At 34.7% G+C, this 18,558-nt stretch overlaps 1 pseudogene; it reads right to left on the reverse strand.

The window, feature by feature from the left end:
• Window positions 1–5,933: 5,933 nt before the first annotated feature.
• On the reverse strand, window positions 5,934–6,233 carry LOC116875653 (annotated as a pseudogene).
• Window positions 6,234–18,558: the final 12,325 nt, after the last annotated feature.

The raw sequence follows: 18,558 nt of genomic DNA on the forward strand, positions 1-18,558 counted from the left end.
TAGTAACCAAAATCTATAAAGAACTTATCAAACTCAACACCCAAAGAACAAATAATCCATTCAAGAAATGGGCAGAAGACATGAACAGACATTTCTGTAAAGAAGACATCCAGGTGGCCAACAGACACATGAAAAAGTGTTCAACATCACTCATCACCAGGGAAAGACAAATCAAAACCAGAATAGGATACTACCTCACACCAGTCAGAATGGCTAAAATTAACAAGTCAGGAAATGATAAATATTTGTGAGTATGCATAGAAAGGGGAACCCTCTTACACTGTTAGCAGGAATACAAACTGGTGAAGTCACCCTGGAAAACAATATGAAGTTTCCTCAAAAAGTTAAAAATAGGGGCACCTGGATGGCTCAGATGGTTAAGTGTTTGCTTTCAGCTTGGATCATGATCGCAGGGTCCTGAGACAGAGCCCCACATTGGGCTCCCTGCTCAGTGAAGAGCTTGCTTTTCCCTCTCCGTCTGCCATCTCCTCTGCTTATGCTCTCTGGCTCTATCTCTCTGTCAAATAAAAAATTAAATCTTAAAAAAAAAAGTTAAAAACAGAACTACCTTATAATCTGGTAATTGCTCTACTAGGTATTTACCCAAAGGATACAAAAATATTGATTCAAAGGGGTACATATACCCCAGTGTTTACAGCAGCCTTATCAACAATAGCCAAAATATGGAAAGAGCCCAAATGTCCATCAACTGATGAATGGATAAAGAAGAGAGTGTGTGTATGTGTGTGTGTGTGTGTGTGTGTATCTCCAAGTTAAATGGATATATATATATACACACATATATATATGTGTGTGTGTGTGTGTGTGTATGTATATATATGTATACATATATATATATATATAATGGAATATTACTCAGCCATCACAAAGATTGAAGTTTTACTATTTGCAATGACACAGATAGAGCTAGAATATATTATGCTAAGGGAAATAAGTCAGTCAAAGACGAATACCATATGATTTCACTAACGTGTGGAATTGAGGAAACAATAGAGATGAACACAGGGGAAAGGGATAAAAAAGAGAGTGAGGCATACCTTAAGAGACTCCTAACTATGGAGAACAAACTGAGGGTTGCTGGAGGGAAGGCAGATGGGGGAATGGACTAAATGAGTGATGGTATTAAGGAGGGCACTTGATGTGCTGAGCATTGGGTATTGTATGTAAGTGATGAAATCAATAAATTCTAGTCCTGAAACTAATATTATACTGTTTTTTAACTAGCATTTAAATAAAAACTTGAAACATTAAAAAATATATGTAAATAAATAAAAATAGGTTGTCCATCAATGTGAAAACAGGTTATTCAGTGGAGAGACAATACTTGGTATACAGACAGATTTTCAAATCCTCAGGAATAAATCCACCACCACAATCCAGAGGCTTGATGCTAACTAATTGAGAAAAACAAATAGATAAAATGTTCCTAAGAGAAATTATCTTAATTTAAGGGAGGAAGAATATCTTCTGACAGAGTGAGACTATTAAGAAAAAAGAAGTTTGTTGTACTACAACCCCTACAATTATACTGCACTGCTTTTTTAAATAGCTTTAGTTTGTTTATATATGTTATTTGCATTTTGTTTCAGAAAGATTTCTTAAGAGAAAATTGTTTCCATTTTCATTTATAACCTATGGTGACACAAAGTAAACTGGGTTCTATAAATTACCATGAAAAGTAGTGAGCCAACAATTTGGCAGAACAAAGCCCTGAGGATATGACAAGCAAAAGGGGAATGTGGTGTTTGCAATTACAGATTAAAACTAAGGAAGAAGAACATTTTAATTCCAAACACCATATTAAAAGTGGACACTACTCATGACTGCTTTATGCAATAGTTTTGCAGGCCTGAGATAAGAAATAAAAAATTGGTTGCTCTATTTAGTACCACTGAACACTTGGACTACTTTTGTTTCCTCAAGTCCACTAGAGTGTCTAGTTCTCTGCTAGAAATATACATTATTTACCTTTGATTGCTTCAACTAGTAAATATTTTTAGGGAGCTTTAAAGCTTTATTTTGGGCACAGCCATCAGATAGATAGCTTAATAAAGCCACTTCATGTAGGACCATGACTAAGTTTTGCTGTGTTTACAGACATTTTGTCACAGAATCAAAATTAACATTTATTTGGTATGCTTTTTTTTTTTTTTAATTCTCTTTGCCCAGACATGCTATATTTGCAAACTGACTGCATGAAACGAAAAGCACAGTAATTCTGAAGCTGTTGGCTTGGATAAAATGAGAATGCAATTTAAAAGAAAAAGGTTAGTAAAAGAACATGCTGGGAGTTGAAAATAAAAATCTGATGATGTTCCAGAAATGATGTCCCAGCCTGCCCATAAGGTCTTTCTCACATTGTAGAAAACTATCTTAAATGCTCTGCTTGTCCCAGAGTCCATGTTCTTGCCCTGTTGTTGCCTGTTCTTGTGTTTTCTGTTTTTAACAATTTCTTCAAATAATCCAAATTATTTATGTTCAGAATATTTGCTGAATTACCCTGTTGCTAATAATTACCTCAAATTATTTCTTCATTGGTATATTTGAGAGGAAAAAAAATGATCTGTAGAGCTCTATCCTAACCTTCTTTTAATTCTAAACTTCTTTCCCAACGCCACACTATTTTCACCAAGCACATTACCAATATCTTCAGGAAAATTCCAGCCCATATTTTAAGCTAACTTGATTCTTAAGAATATAAATGTACTTGAAAAGTAGGAAAGTCTGGTTTACTTTGTTTCTCCATACACCAATAGTATACAAAACACAGATGCTTTTTAAACACATTTCATAGGGATTGCTGATTTAGAACAGAAGGGAACCTTGGGGATCATCTAGTGAAACACTCTCACTTTGCACATTAAGAAGCTGTGGCCCATGTGATTTACTGAGGGTGACCCATTTAGTGGCAGAGCTACTGCGAGATAGTTCCCAGGTCCATAAACAAAAAGCCCTGGTGATATTAAATATGTGTGCTGGAGTCAAAATCCTCCTAGTTGATAAGAAGTAACTTCATTCTTCCATTTTCTATTTCCATAAGGACTGCCCTGTTTTAGGTTTTGATCTCTATTTTATATGACTTCAAATTCTCATTTTTCTAAGTTAATTATCTAATACTCCAATATTACACTAATCTTCCTAAGAGTCTCCTTTTGTCTGTATTGACAAAGCCAGACCTCATTTTCTCCAGGTCTCTTCAGAAAATGATTGCAACCAAAATTCACATCCAATCTGAAGTCTGATATCTGAGAATATTTCTCCCTAAGATAATTGCGATGAGGTAAAGTCAGCTTCAATGATTGAGCAGAAGAAGACAGAAGAGAGCAGGTTCCACGTGGAAAAGAGAAAATTTGATTTCTGACACATTTTGTCATGACAATCCAACTTCAGAATTATGACAGACTTGGACATTAGCTATTCCAACATTTCCCACAGAGTGCACCTTGGAACTCAGCGGCACAAGATAGTAGTTAATAATTTTGTGCCCAGGTAGACTTAGGAAGCGACACAGTTATACCAAGTTAAATGGATTTCTTTCCTGTAAAATTCTCAGAGTTTTTTGATGCTAACAGGCCTAGTGACATACCGAGACAGGGAAATTATAGGCAATATTCCCAAATTTATTAACTCTTTTACAAAGGATCCCACAGAATTATGGTTTTGAAGAATATCATTAGAGAATATGCTGCTTTAGACCAATTTGATAAGTTGGATCTTCCTTAGTGCCAGAGTCAGAGCAAGAACCAAATCTCTTTATTTTCCACCTAGTGTTTATTGACAGGAACATTTCTGTCTGTCTTAGCCCTTTCTGGTTGCAGGCAACTCCTTTAAGCTACATCAAATCAAAAAAAAAAAAAAAAAATTGTGAAGGTTAGAGACAACCAGGGAGCCTCATCTCTGGTGACATGATCATAGGACTTAAGAAGTAAATTGAAAGGTTTAGTTCTCAGCTGAATAATGAAAAACACTGAAGAATTCATTGCATATATAAAGAAAAAGCATTAAAACTATTTAAATGAAACTTTAAACAAAATCACACACAGAAACTCTCATGACATATATTAAGGGAAACTTTTAAAAATGTTTAAAATATTGGAACGCCTGCGTGGCTCAGTTGGTTAGGCGGCTGCCTTAGGCTAGGGTCATGATCCCAGCAACCTGGGATAGAGTCCCACATCGGGCTCCGTGCTCAGCAGGGAGCCTGCTTCTCCCTCTCCCTCTGCCTGTGCTCACTCTCTCTGACAAATAAATAAATAAAATCTTTAAAAAAAAAAAAGTTTAAAATTTTGTAGCTAAACTCCCCTTTTCCAAAAATGGAATATTTTTTTAAATGCAGTTTTTTGAGCAATAATAATAATAACTGCAATTGATTGAAAACATAATCAAAGAAGTATGTTTAATATGTTTGTATGTGTGAGAAGGTGATGAGAAGATTCCCTTTATATAAGTTTTCCAACTAATAAGTTGAAAAGGAATGATGAAATTATAATGTCACCCCAATGAAATAATGGTTCTAGGCAAGGATCAGGTCCCCCAAATCATAAAAAGAAAGACACACAATATTCACTGGCGTCTTGATGGACCTTTCTATGAAGTATTCTTGTTCTAAAACTGAAAATGAATTTAATCAATCCTCTATTTCCAAATACCTTTTAAGTCAAATACAGGAGACAAAGGAACATTTTAGATAACACCAGTGTGGTACAATCCTCAAAATTAATAATTCAGGGAAGTCTTCAGGGCCAATGCCCTGGGTTCTTCAATAAATATTTCATGGACAAAAAGGAGGGGCAGGGAAATTATAAATTTAAGGACATAGTAGCTAATTTCAAATGTATGTCCTTTATTTGGATGATGACTTAATATTATTTTTAGTTGTGATAATGTTATTTTTTTAAGTGGTTACCTTTTTGAGATCCATATAGGCACTATTTGCAGGCACATAATTTAAAATATTCCAGTGGTGGGTAGGCGCTTTCTAAAAATGAAAATGATAATTTTTGATGCTGGGTGATGGTTACAAAAGGGTTTATTATACTATTCTCTCTACTTTGCACATGTTTCAAATTATCCTTAATAAAAAGCTTTTATAATATTTTTTGCTACATCACAGTACAGTATTTTTCATAATTGAGGTTTTTGGGGTTGTTCTGAGGATCAGTCCAGATATTTCAATTTGTACACAATTCTTAACATACGTACTGAAAATCTATAAAATCACCTAGCTGTGATTCTTTTCTAAAAGTTCTTCCAGTGATCTTCCAGCAGAAAATTTGGAGGCAAATTTCCCTTAACAGTCTATCAAGTACCAATATCTTCAACTGTTGATGTGCTGTTACATTGCTGAATCCCATCAATTGACAATTTAATATAGTATGCAGTACATACACAAATTTTCAGTCTTACACAGCACATTAACTAAGTTACTGGTATAAGTGGAATACCATGACCAAGATGTCTCAGAATGCACAAAATTCTGAAGAGAGAGCCAAGATCAAAAAGTAGTTTTCTTTAGGAAACAATTCTACCAAAACCAACATGGGAATAGAAGTAATTTAAAATGTCCAAGACATATTAAATGCACGACTGACTCCAAAGTGCCATTTAGTATGCTTGGTATTATATCTATGGGATGATAAGATGACACCCAAGACAATCAAAGCCTCTCATATTCAACATCCCACTATTTTCTGGGTGTACCAAAAATGAAACAACCAGCAAATTTCCTCTCTTAAAAAAAAAAAAAAAAAAGCATTTATACTTAAAAAATGGGATGAGGTGGAATTCTCTCCTTCTTAAAAATGTTTCTAGAGCTACTAAAAACTTACATTTACAAAATAGTTAATAGAAATGTTCCTCTGGATTGTACAAGAAAGGAGACAGGGACCACTGGAAAGACCTGGTACATGATATTATTTAGACTTGGTTTCCTTCTCTTCTGCTTTGTCAGAGACTGGGCTGTCCTCATTTTCGGTGTCTCCATTTTCTGCAGGTAAGTCTTCTTTGTTTCTTGGTAGCCACTTGAGCTTGTTTTCCCTTTGCTCCCCTTTCCCCCTTTGTTTGCACTTGTCTGAAGATTGATCCTTTTCTGCCACCTTTTTTGGCTTCGTTTATACTTTTGCAGAAGTATATTTGGCTGACAACATTGCTGATATCCTCTTGGAGCCCTCCTTTGCCATCCCCCTGGCAGAGCTGACCCTCCTCTTGGGCATCGTATCTGCAGGGCAGGCACATGCCTTTGCCTGCTGGCCGCTGTGGTGCACAATCCACAGAGAACCTTCCAGAAGCTGGCCTGCCCACTGTTGAGGCTCGTTCTGCTCCCACTGCCTCTTCCCATAACAGCTGCTGCAACCTGCCCACAGTACAGTTTTTTATACCACATCAAATTTTTGGCCAAAAGTAGATAATCAATACCTAATTATAAGATGATTAAATTTTGCCATTTTATATATATATGTTATATATATATAATACATATATAATTATAAAATTAGTCATTTACTCTTCAAATATGCTTTCCCTATCTATAGGAATTTTCAATCTGTTTTCCACTGAAAATATCATATAGTAATGATAACTACCATTTATTGAATGTCATTTATTCAGATACTAGTTTGAAAGAAGATACATAAAGCTGATTTATCTTAGTTTATCTAACAGTTTCCATTTTATGTTTGATGTCATTTTAAATCTTCATGACAAAATTTAAAAGCACACGTCGCAAAAGTTAGAAGGAAAATACCACTCTTTAACTCTTTTCTAGGTTATCTCCATTTCATACTACACTTTCTGCTGCATTCACTTGCATGTGTGTACAAAATCTACAGCTTAATATTATGGATTCACCCCATACTTCACCAGCTATTTCATGAATGTATTTATTCCTTAATCTATTATATTGTAAATAATCCAAGGATAAGGTCCTTATAAATTACTTGGAAAATCCCTGGGTCTGAATAAATCCTGTTGGATAGTTGAAAGAGAAAAATTATTGTATATGTTTAAAATACAAGTTTTTCTTCCAACATGAACATTCTTCTTTTTTTTTTTTTTTCATTAAATGTACAATGTTGGTCTTGTTGAGAAGATATGTAAAACCCAAGCTCTGCTGCTTACATAGTGTGTTAGACACATCATTTAATAACATGGAAGAAGCTTAAACACTTAGGAAAGTATAATATAAATCATAAAATAGATAAATGACAATTCCCTATAGGGAAGGCTTTAGAAAAGAGGCCAGCAAGCTTTCCCTACAAAGGGTCAGCTAGTAAATATTTTAGGCTTTGCAGACCATACATACAATCTCTTTTGCAACCGTTGAACTATGCCGATGCAGCACGGGAGAAACTACAGACAATGTAAACAACTGAGACTGATTGTGATCCAACAAAACTCTATTTGTGACACTGAAATTTGGGGTTTATGTTATTTTCGAGCATTGTAAAATATTTTTCTATTTTTTTAAAAATGATGTTCTACTTTTGATGTTTTTTCAACCATTTAAAAATGTAAAAACCATTCTTAGGTTGCAGGCCCTACAGAGACAGTGGGCCAGATTTGACAGGCTATCTTTTGCCAACCCCTGCTTTATAGAGACCCTTTCCAAAGTCTGATCAATAACCAGAATTGCTTTTCTTGTTAATTTTATTCTATTTCTTAGAGCACTGCAAAAATAGGTATCTTTATATATTTACTACTTAGTTGAAACATGATACATAATTACAGCATCAGAAACAAATGATTTTAATATGAAGAATCCTCAGTATATTTTTGTTTGAAATTTTTGTTTCACATAGTTTAAGTATTCAGATGAAAAGAATCCTGGCAACTTTAAAAGTCTGGCAACTTTAAAAGTCTGTGGCAGGATCCAAGTTATAAAACAGCTGGAAGAATTAAATGCTATTAAAAAGGTAATCTTATGTGACCTTTACTATGTGACAATTACTATTTATACCAATGCAGATGACAATAGCCAAAGGAGACTGAATTTAACTTAGGGACTCTAAATGCAAAGGAAGGCTTAGTTAGAAACTATGAAAGAGAGAAGTAGTCAGTCTACCACGTAAGTGGGGTAGGCATGCTGTACATAGGCTTATATTGAGTTCCAAGGTAGAGGATAAAGAAAGAGAAGTCAGCAACATTTTGTGCAATAGCTACAACAGTTCAGATAGAAATCAGAGTGCAACCAACGTAGTTCTCCCTGATAGGCAGTATAATGGGGAGAAAGGGGTGTTTGAGAAGATGACCTTGGAGATAATGGGTGCTCAAAATGCAATTTAACGCCTCCTCTGTGAAAACTTGCATGCAAATAATTTGAAGACCCAGTAAATCCATTTCTTCAAATGGCTGAATCCTTAAGTACCTGAGTCAAGAATGAAGATGTATATATACAGTAGATGACTTCAATTCTAAGAGATTCAAAGGGACAACACTTTATTAATCAATGTCTAAATACTAAAGTAGCTCATATTTAAAAATTGCTTACCAGGTTCATGGCAGCACCTCAAATGACACAACCAATGTACAGAATTCTCATATTTCTAATGAGGGTTGAAGAAATAAGTAATCTTTCTGGAGTCCACAGAGTCCACAGAAATTTGAACCCAGCTTTGGCTCCAAAATGCAAGCTCTTTCCATTGTTTAGCAGACAGTGGAAGACTTACTTTGGTATGCCAGAGCCGCCCTCCCATTTTCCTTAATGGGCAAAATGGTAATGCCCTCTAAATAAGCCAGCAACTCTGCAGCAACACACAGACTAAAGGAGTGGTAGGCCCAGGGTCTGGTGCCCTAGATAACTGTAGATACTATTTTCAAGCCCCAGAACTTGTAGCAGATAACTAAGGAGAGATACACAAATGGCAGTTAAAAATCCAGTTAAAAATTGGGCTTTTGACTATGATGTATGTCACTGCTTTTGCTCTCTAAACCATTTCCTTAGAACTCTAATTAAGAGTAAAGAGGTAGATAACCCAAACCTACATTTGAGATCTATGGTTTTTATTTATACTTAGAGATTTAGTTGCAAAGAATTAATTTTCCTTAGTGAAAAAACTTCGGATTCTAATTCACAAAGGAAAAACTTGATCGGGAGCCTCGACTTCCAATGACATGACAAAGAAAACTTTTTCTGCAGGAGAGCTACAAACAATTCTCCAAGCACCTTTCAAACTCTTCACTTAATTAACAGGGATGATTTCTTCCCCATAAAGACATAGAAGAACTGCCATTTCCTCTGTCTGGGTTTCTCTATACAACTAGATATCCTGGGGCTTCAGCTCAGGACTTTTGAAAGTAGGTCAGTGTTAATAACCTCCAAGCCCTGCCAGGTTGATTAGCAGGAGAAATGCAGTTACAAGAACATCTCTAAGGGGCCAATCCACGTGAGAGGAACCATTCACACTCAGAAGATGCAGAATCAGAAAATCTGAACATTTCCTATTGATAGGGGCTCTAATATCACAGACAAATTTTTCTGTCACAAAATGTGAAAAACAACCATGGAAGCTTTACTGAATGTGAAGAAAATTGGATGTTTGTTCATCTACCTTATTTTTTTTTTCTCAATATTTCTATCTCTCTCCCTTTAATCAACCCCATTCCTGTGTCTTCTTACTGATTCTCTTACAAAATTATCATAATTTCTTTTTTTAAAGAATTTCTCATTCCTGGTTTCCACAGATCCTGACTTTTACTGCCTCTTTGCGAGACCACTTGTTTATGAATTTTTAATTATTCTGAATCTTCTGTTTGACTTCCTTGACTACAATCATGGGAATTGGGGACTAAACAGACATAGTAAAAATATGCCCCTTAGGTTACAAAATTATCAGACAGAACCTATCTACCACCCCCTCCCCCAAAGCCACCTTCCCAGCAAAGTGTTTTCTGTCTCCACGATCTTCCTGAAACTATCCCGAGTACTTTGAAGCCAGAACAAAGTGTGGCACAAGAGGATTCGAACACATCACAACAAAAGCATTTAGTCAGGCTAATTTTTCTGGGAGTATTTTGACAGCTGGTTAACAAGGCTCTGGAACTCCCAGACTCTTTCACACAGCCTGACCAGGTAAATGGGCCACATCAAAGTGGACTGAACATGGTTTTTTTTCCTTCTTTTAGTCCTTCTTTCTGGCCAAATTCCCTGCCTATGCTTTATCCAAAAGTTGTCACTCTGAGTGTATGGGCTAAGTCACAAATCATTCCTATTGTTTCAACAGTGAGTTCTTTGGTTGTTTGAGAACACACACACACACACACGCCAAAAGAATGTCAGAAAGAACTGTCAATGAAATGGTGTCTGTGGGCTTTGTCTAACTTGAGCATGAATGGAACACTAACTCAGCAACTTCTTTAAAAATCTAGTTTTATATTTAATATCTTCTGGAACTCTAATGAGATGCTGGGAAGTATGGAAGCCTTAATGAGACTCTAAAAGAACAAAAATATTCTATTTTTTGACAAAACACCAAGTGTCCAAAACTGAATAATCTACATGTAATATATAAATATAAGGAAGGGCAACTCTTTAAACCATTTTCAGAGAAAGTTTCATTCTGGTTCATCCCATCTCTTCTTTTCAGGAGTGACTGCTTTTAAACATATGGGAAACCCATTCCATCACCACCTTCTTGTACTAAGTATAAGATTTGGGGCCGTAGAAACATGAACAGGCACTAAAATCTGTTATCCCATCGAATTGTCCTTTTTCCTTCTATTATTATCACCATTATCATCATTATTAGCATTAGTCATATAAGTTTTTGTGTAAACATAGTTGCTTTATGCTATATATCCAACTAGAACTTTACTTTTATTCCTTTTAATACATTTTTTAAAAGTTTTTTGAGTATAGTTGACACACAAGTTTACGTTAGTTTCAGGTGTATGACATGGTAGTTCTAGAAGTTTATACATTATGCTACGCTCTTCACAAGTGTACCATCTGTCACCATACAACACTATTAAAATATCTTTGAGACTATTGCTTCTGCCATGCCTTTTATTCCTGCGACACTCATTCCAAGCCTGTATCTCCCACTCTCCTTCACCCATTTTGCCCATTGGATTCTAATGCACTTTAAATCTTTTTAGTACAGTTTTATGTAGTTGGAACTTTTTTGTTCTTATTCTAATGTTGTCAAAACTAAAATTTTTATCAACCAATTTGTGTGGTAGGTTTGGCTATTAGGTCATGTGAAATCTTCAATTATTAAATAAAAGTAAATATAGCTCTTCAGGTAGACTTCAGTTTCAGTTTTGGTACTGGGCATCTGAAATTCATATCAAAACTGGAATGGGTCACATACTATAAGGTGAACGACATAACCATATCAACTTTGATTGGACAAACTACAGCACTATTGAGATTCCCATAATCCTGACCTTCGCACAGAATTTCTGACATACACTTTGATTTTCATTGTAAGGCTGTCCATGATTTTTAAATATCCTTTTTATTTTTAAAAGTCAGTTAAAATTCCAGCTATATTACATCTTATATTACATTTAGAATTGCCATTAAGTTGCAAAAGAGTCATGCAAATTGCACACTAATTCATTCTCTAAAAGTTAAAGATCTTTTCTCTTTTTTAAAATTCCTTTCCATACTGAAAACAATTATATACTTCTATTTTTGTTTTCTCTGTCAAGGTTTTACTATGAATATTTAAAGAGTAATTTAAATCACAAATATAGTCCATGTATTCAGACATAAAGTGATAACCAAAACAGAACAAAATAAAAAACAATGAGCCATTGTGACACTTTGATTTGATCAATATGTGTTAATACATGATCAAAAACCACTACTGAATACAGGCTATTTTCCAAGGAATTGCAAATATTGTGAGCCCTTTCCATTTTCAGAGATTTGATAAGAAGAAATTGATTTTTTCAAGAATCATCATTTCCTTTCACCTAAATATATCTCCCATACCCAAAAGGCAAAAAAGAAGGTTAACCCGCTGTTGCCTATCAGGTTTTGCTGCAAAAGTGAAAAGAGTTTTAACTGAAAAATGTCGTGTTCCTATGTTCTAAAGAATTAGTTTTTCTCCACTATGAAAAAAGTACTGCTCAACAGTACTTCAGTCAGACATCTTCCCTAAAATTTCCCATCTTTTTACCTCATCACTCTATTCTCTATTGATGCATACAGTAAGTACTCAGATATTTGAAATGTCTGAATGAGTATTGCAGTAAAACACTGGTGGCACAGATCTTTCCAAAACATCTTTATGGCAAACATTAGTCTGGTATCTGGAAGGAGAAGTAGAAACCCATTAGGCACAAAATAGCATGCACTTGTGCAAAACAGCCAATGGGTCAGGCAACTGAGGTACAAAATATAAGGGGGTAAGCAGTTGGGAATGATGGTCTTCTCACAAAGGAACTTAGTCACTGGGGAGCAACCGGGAGATTTTAAACCCTAGAGAAAAGCTGATATGGAACAAGATTGGGTGTTTTGGAAAGACCCCACAGATCCAAGAATGGAGGGCAGATTTGTGGCACCTAAGAATAGAGTATAGACACAATTTAGTAGGCTAAACTAATAGTCCCAGTAAGAAATGATGGGAGTTTGAATTCAGACTGTATAATGTAGGATGCGAATAAAAGGAAGGCTTTTACTCATTTAAAAAATCAGCAGTGATTACGATTTTATATAAATAACACTTGTAGTCAAATACCATTTTAGAATAATTTTCTTTCTTTATACTAGTATAATTTGTTGAGCAGGTGCAGTGTGGAGGAAAAAGGAGAAATAAATATAGAAAAAATATCTAGTTCATTGGACAATTCACTACATCCCTAAGAGATAGCAGATGAATTGTGATGGTCTCACCAGGTGTTGCTGCACCTTGAAATTGCAACCACTGAAATACACACTAGAATGTTTCTAAGCTTTTGGATTCCCATGAGACAAATGCATTTGAAAAGGCTTGCGGGTTATACATGGAAAATAATTGTAAGCAGTATATAGGGAATCTGATGAGTAGGAAAGGCTGTTCACAGCAAGATTAATACACAGTATTAAACTTAAATCAATAAAATTCTCTCTGGACTCAAGCACTATCTGGTTTTCACTCGGGTGGTAAAACTGAATGATGAAACAAACCATTCCATCACTTTGCCAGATAGTGATACAGAATTATAGCCCAAAGATGGAATTTTTAAAATATTAGAAATTTTTCTCATGCTCAAAATAGCTTCAGGTCAAATAGGATTGTACCCAAATACACTATTTTGTATAGAGAAAAGCAAAAGGATCTTTTTTTTGCTTTATCTTCTATTATATCAAAACTATTCTGTTGATGGATTTAAATCATAGTCAGAACACGCTCACCACATTTGCAGGTATTAATTTATTGCTTCCCAACTTCAAACCCACTTTGCTTTTCTTGTGCAGACTAGACTTCTATTTTACAAGTTGGCTCACTGTTAGATATAGCCCTTCCAGAGTCCTGAAAGGATATTGCCAAGCTCCAAGTGGAAGAAGGGACTTGCAGGGATCCCAGCAGCTACTCGCTTTCTTGGCAGTTCAGCAAAGACATCAGCAAAGACAACCTTGAGAATGGCGGCTCTGTTTTCAAGGCAAGCTCCTTCATCACCATAGAGGTGAATAGTATGGCCCAGTGGCAACCACACCCTCAATCCCTGAATCTCAGCCCTGCAGGACCTTCTCCTCAGTTCCTTCCTTGTTGACTTTCCCCTCAGCTCTCAGGTTGTAGCCACTCTCTGGAGATACTACTGCTATAGATTTTGGTGTCCTATTTTATTTCTTTAAATAGTTATCCACCTTTTATCTATAAAAAAAATTCTTCATATCCAATTTCCCCTGCTTAAATGACTGGTATGGTTTCTGGCTCCTGATGAGACCCTATCTAATGTACATGTTCAGCAATATGCCACATGGTTATTTATAATCCCCCTCAAAATTACTGGGAGTTGGGAAGATAAATCACAAATTCAGTCAAAAAATATCTGAGAAATTTGAATATGAATTATCATTAATCCAGTAATCCATTTACAGGAAATTATCCTAGAAAAATAACTGGATAAGCATGCATAAATTAGTACCGAGAACAGATTCTAAATCTAAAAAACAGATCTAAATCTAAATCTAAATCTAAATCTAAAAAACAGATTAAGGCTAGTTAAAATTTAAAAGATTTATTGAAGGATACCTGAATGTCACAAAAGCTAAGCTCTATAAATGAGTATAGCTGGACAGGATTCATGCAAACTGGAGCTAGTAAATGGAGAGTTACCAGAACCAGGTCAATGAGTTTCTCCATTTGTTTCATAAAAGACACATCATCCACTCCTACAACCTGTGTTCCAAGCTCTCTTATTATGACTCTAACATGCTATATTGCTCACTTAAAATGTCAATTGCTTATTGTCTTTCATCTCTAGAATATATTTTCTACGAGAACAGAGATCATTGTTTTATTCACTGATGTATCCCTTCAATAGACTTTTTATTTCCTCATAAACTTCAAGTTGCACATAATCAAGTATGTATACTACAGCCCCCAACTTAAATTATCAGTGACTAGCACAGTTTATTACTTCACAATTCCTAATTGTTAAGCAAGAAATCTGATTGCTACTACTGATCTCAGCACTTTGGGTTAAGCTGCCTCATAAAACCCTTAATTAATACTCCAGTTGTGGGAGGAGGGGTTGATGTAATGCCTTGTTTTCACTGTCTATTCAGAAATTTCTAAAGATACATGGTTGGGGCAGGAAATGTCCTGCATCTCTAATACAAAAGCAATTATTTCTTATAGCATTATTTTCAGTGACTATTGAGTAGCACTACTTTTGTTGGAAAAATAGAAACTAAATGTCCATTTACTTATATCCATACATTAAAAGTAATGAGGTAGTCTATATTTATTCACATGAAAATAAATTTATCATATATGTCATGAAATAGAACAAAGAGTACGATTTCAAGTCTATATATTATGCATAGAAAGTTCTGGAAGGTTATTGACCTAAATGGACAGTGGCTAGTTTTGAGTGGTGAGTTATAAGCTGATTTTTTTTTTCTGAAAGATGTATTTATTTATTTGAGAGACATAAAGAGAGAGAGATACATGAGTGGGGGGAGGGGCAGAGGGAAAGAATCTTTAAGCAGACTTCCCACTTGAGTGTGCAGTCTAACTCGAGACTCCATCTCACAACCCATTAGATCACAAGGTGAGCCAAAACCAAGAGTTGGATGCTTAACCAACTAAGCCACCCAGGCATCCCCCTTTTAATTTTTAAACAGTTTTTACAATGAACATATGTTTCTTTTATTGCAACACTTATATTACATAAATTTTCTTACATTCTGTAGGAGAAATAGAAGATGAAAGAATCAAGTCTGTCCAAAAAAAGACTCAGTTATTGAAAAGACGATCCCTAATAAATAATGATGACTAGTAACATGAAGATTACATAGGGTTAATCACATAATATATGAGCTTCAACAATGAGACAAATTGCAATGAGTTGAAATCTATCAACTATATTCAAATGCATGAATTCACAATATTTTAAACATTGGTCACCTTCTGATGATGACAGAGAATAAACTCATTATCTTAAAAACTAGTAAATGAAGGTATGGAAGTAAAATTTATCTAGTTTTTCCTATATTAACTGTATATTAGGTACTCAAATGGGAAATGAAAGGAAGTGTTTCTTTATAAAAATATTCTAATAAATGAAAAAATATATGGTAAATTAGAAAATACCATTTACAAATGCCAATGAATGATTTATATAGGTATTCAACATCAATGGTTGCTAAAATCACAAAAAGAAAGAAAACTAGGTTTGTATTTCTATATATCATATTACTATATTATATATTTTTATTATATTATATTATTATATATCATATATAATTATATTATTATAATTATACCAAATACTATATACAGATTTGTCAAAAGAATCAAGCTTAAGTCAAATCTACCTTCTGGATTTAGTAGACAGTGTGCAAAAAATATCCATGACAAAGAAACATATTGAACTGTACCACAAGGATAGCATCATCAAAATCCAGACAGTGGGAAATTCTACATACCAAATTTCCCAGGTTTTTTAACAGATATATTGTAAAGAAATGTAAGGGGTGGAAGGGGAACATGGAGATTTTTTTAAAGACCTAAAATCATGTCAAATTTTCAAAACTGTAAGCTAAACTCTAGTGTCTAATGATACATATTTAGTGACAAAATTGTAAAAAGAAAAATGCAAGGAAGTCATTACTATAAAAATCAGGATGATGGTAGGAGAAAAGGGCTATAATTAGGATGGTGCAACTAGAAGGTGCTTCTTGGGTAGCAGAGACAGTTCTGTTTCTTGACCTGGGTGATGTTTACCCTATAATAATTCATTCAGCCATATAATAGATTTGAGTGACTTTCTGTTTCTGTGTTTTATTTTACAATTAAACATGGTTTAAAATGTAAGTAGAGTTAACATAAAGTAGGATTCAATAAAGTTCAACCTCTCTTGTTTAGGCAAAGAAGCTGCATTAGGGAAAAAGTGAAAGGCAAAAAAAAATCTGAAATAACAAGATAGTACCAGGAGGATGGAAAGTAAAGTGAAATGCTGTACAGAAAAGGTATATGTGGTGAGAATGAAAACCTTCCTCAATCTCACAATTTTTTCTTGCCCAAAACCTCTTTTCAGAATCTGTTACTTATCCATTTATGCATTGGGCATAGCCACATGGTACACTAAGAGGGAAATGATCCTTCCCTGCCAGATACTAGAGGATAGTTTTTCAGACTATCTTATATTTTCTAGATGACAGATGTAATTATGCATAAGTGAAAATTAAAATATCAGCAATATTGGAGATACACATTAACTGGGTCATCATTCATTGGTTTCCAAAGTGGCAAAATCATCCATAATTTCTAACAAAGCAAATAGTCCAGTTCATAGTCTAAACTAGACAAAACCATCTAGAGATCCTCAAAATGATATTTCCAACTTGCAGCATAGCACAAACTAACTATATAAAATATAAATCATTATAAATCATTTATTCTGAGGTTCCAAGAATCCAAGATTCCTCTTTTAATTGTTTTTTTGTTTTTTTGTTTTTTTTTTTTTTACCTTTTGACACTCTTTTCTATCATCCATTGACCACCACCTCAAATTTAGATGTTAACCAGAAAAGAGATTGAAATGGAGTGGGGGAGGGGAGCAGAGAAGGAACACATGGCTGGTGTTGGTTCATGAGCAGAAGTGCATACAATATACAAATGAAAGTATATTTTAGAAATATTATCTTTCCAAAGTTGTGAAGGATGCATTGGGAAAAGAAGAAGTTAAGGGAGGCAGATACACAGGGAGACCAATGCAGAGGACAGTCCAAACTGGGCCAACAAGGTGGTTTCTTAAAACCAGATATGATCAGGATGGACTCAGCTACTATCCAGACTCATGTTTCCAAGTATTATGACACCATGAAGCCATTAGAGAGAGAGAAAAGAGTCTTTTCCAATCTAGCATGTGCTAACATAAAGTATGTTTAACCAGCACTGCAGTTTTCTCAGGCGTGTGTGAATTTGAAAGGCAAATTTGTATCTCTGTGAATGATACACTGTACCCTAAAAGGAGATATAATGGTAAACACTTGATACTAAACTAATCTAATCATAATGTCTCTTTAATGATTCTGAGGCTGTTCAATATGTAGCAATAACTAAAACTTACCATTATAAATATCAGTTATCACTGCATGTGTGATTTACAGAAATGCTATTTGAGACTTTTGGTAATGAGAATTCTGAATAAGCAACTATACACTAAAAATGCTTTAGTGGGTTTCTTTTTTTCATCTTTCCTCCTTTTTTCTCCCACCAAAATTAAAATACTTACTTTGACTGTAAGTATCCCAAAGCAAGTAAAATGACACTAAAGAAGCCTAACAACATTTTCCAAATCTAGGACACATGCTGTTTTAAAATATATTTGGTCATAAATAAATATATTGAGCACATTAATAAATGCCCCTTTCAAAAGCTCTTCACTCACAAGGACTGTAAATCACAGTTCAGAAAATAAAGGACTATTGGGAATTTGAAAAGTAAGCATAATTCAGCCCTCTCTGAGTTATTCTGCATTTTTTCAAGGTTAGTTGTTCTTATAAACATATATAAATATGCATATCTTGTCTCTGAGTCAGGCTTATTTCAATGTCCTGAAGCAAAAGGAAATAGGAAAGTCATAAGAGACTTTCAGATACCAGAACCTGAATGAAACTTGAATACTATCTCTAAGCTTGTGCCATTAAGTGTTTTAATGTTTTTTTAATGCATGGGTTGCATTTATATCTGGCTGCAAGGCATTTATATTGGCTGCAAGGTTTGACAGCAGCCTGAGCAAGCTGTTTGCAATGAGCCTTGTGATTAACTCACTTTTATGCAAAAGATGAATCCCATTGACTTCACAATGTTTGAAGAAACGAAGTGTTTTTATGTGGAAGACCAAACGAATATAATCCTGTTCTTCCCACTGTACTAA

Source organism: Lontra canadensis, unplaced genomic scaffold, assembly GCF_010015895.1.
Source record: "Lontra canadensis isolate GAN:19392208 unplaced genomic scaffold, GSC_riverotter_1.0 scaffold42, whole genome shotgun sequence".
NCBI lineage: Eukaryota > Metazoa > Chordata > Mammalia > Carnivora > Mustelidae > Lontra > Lontra canadensis.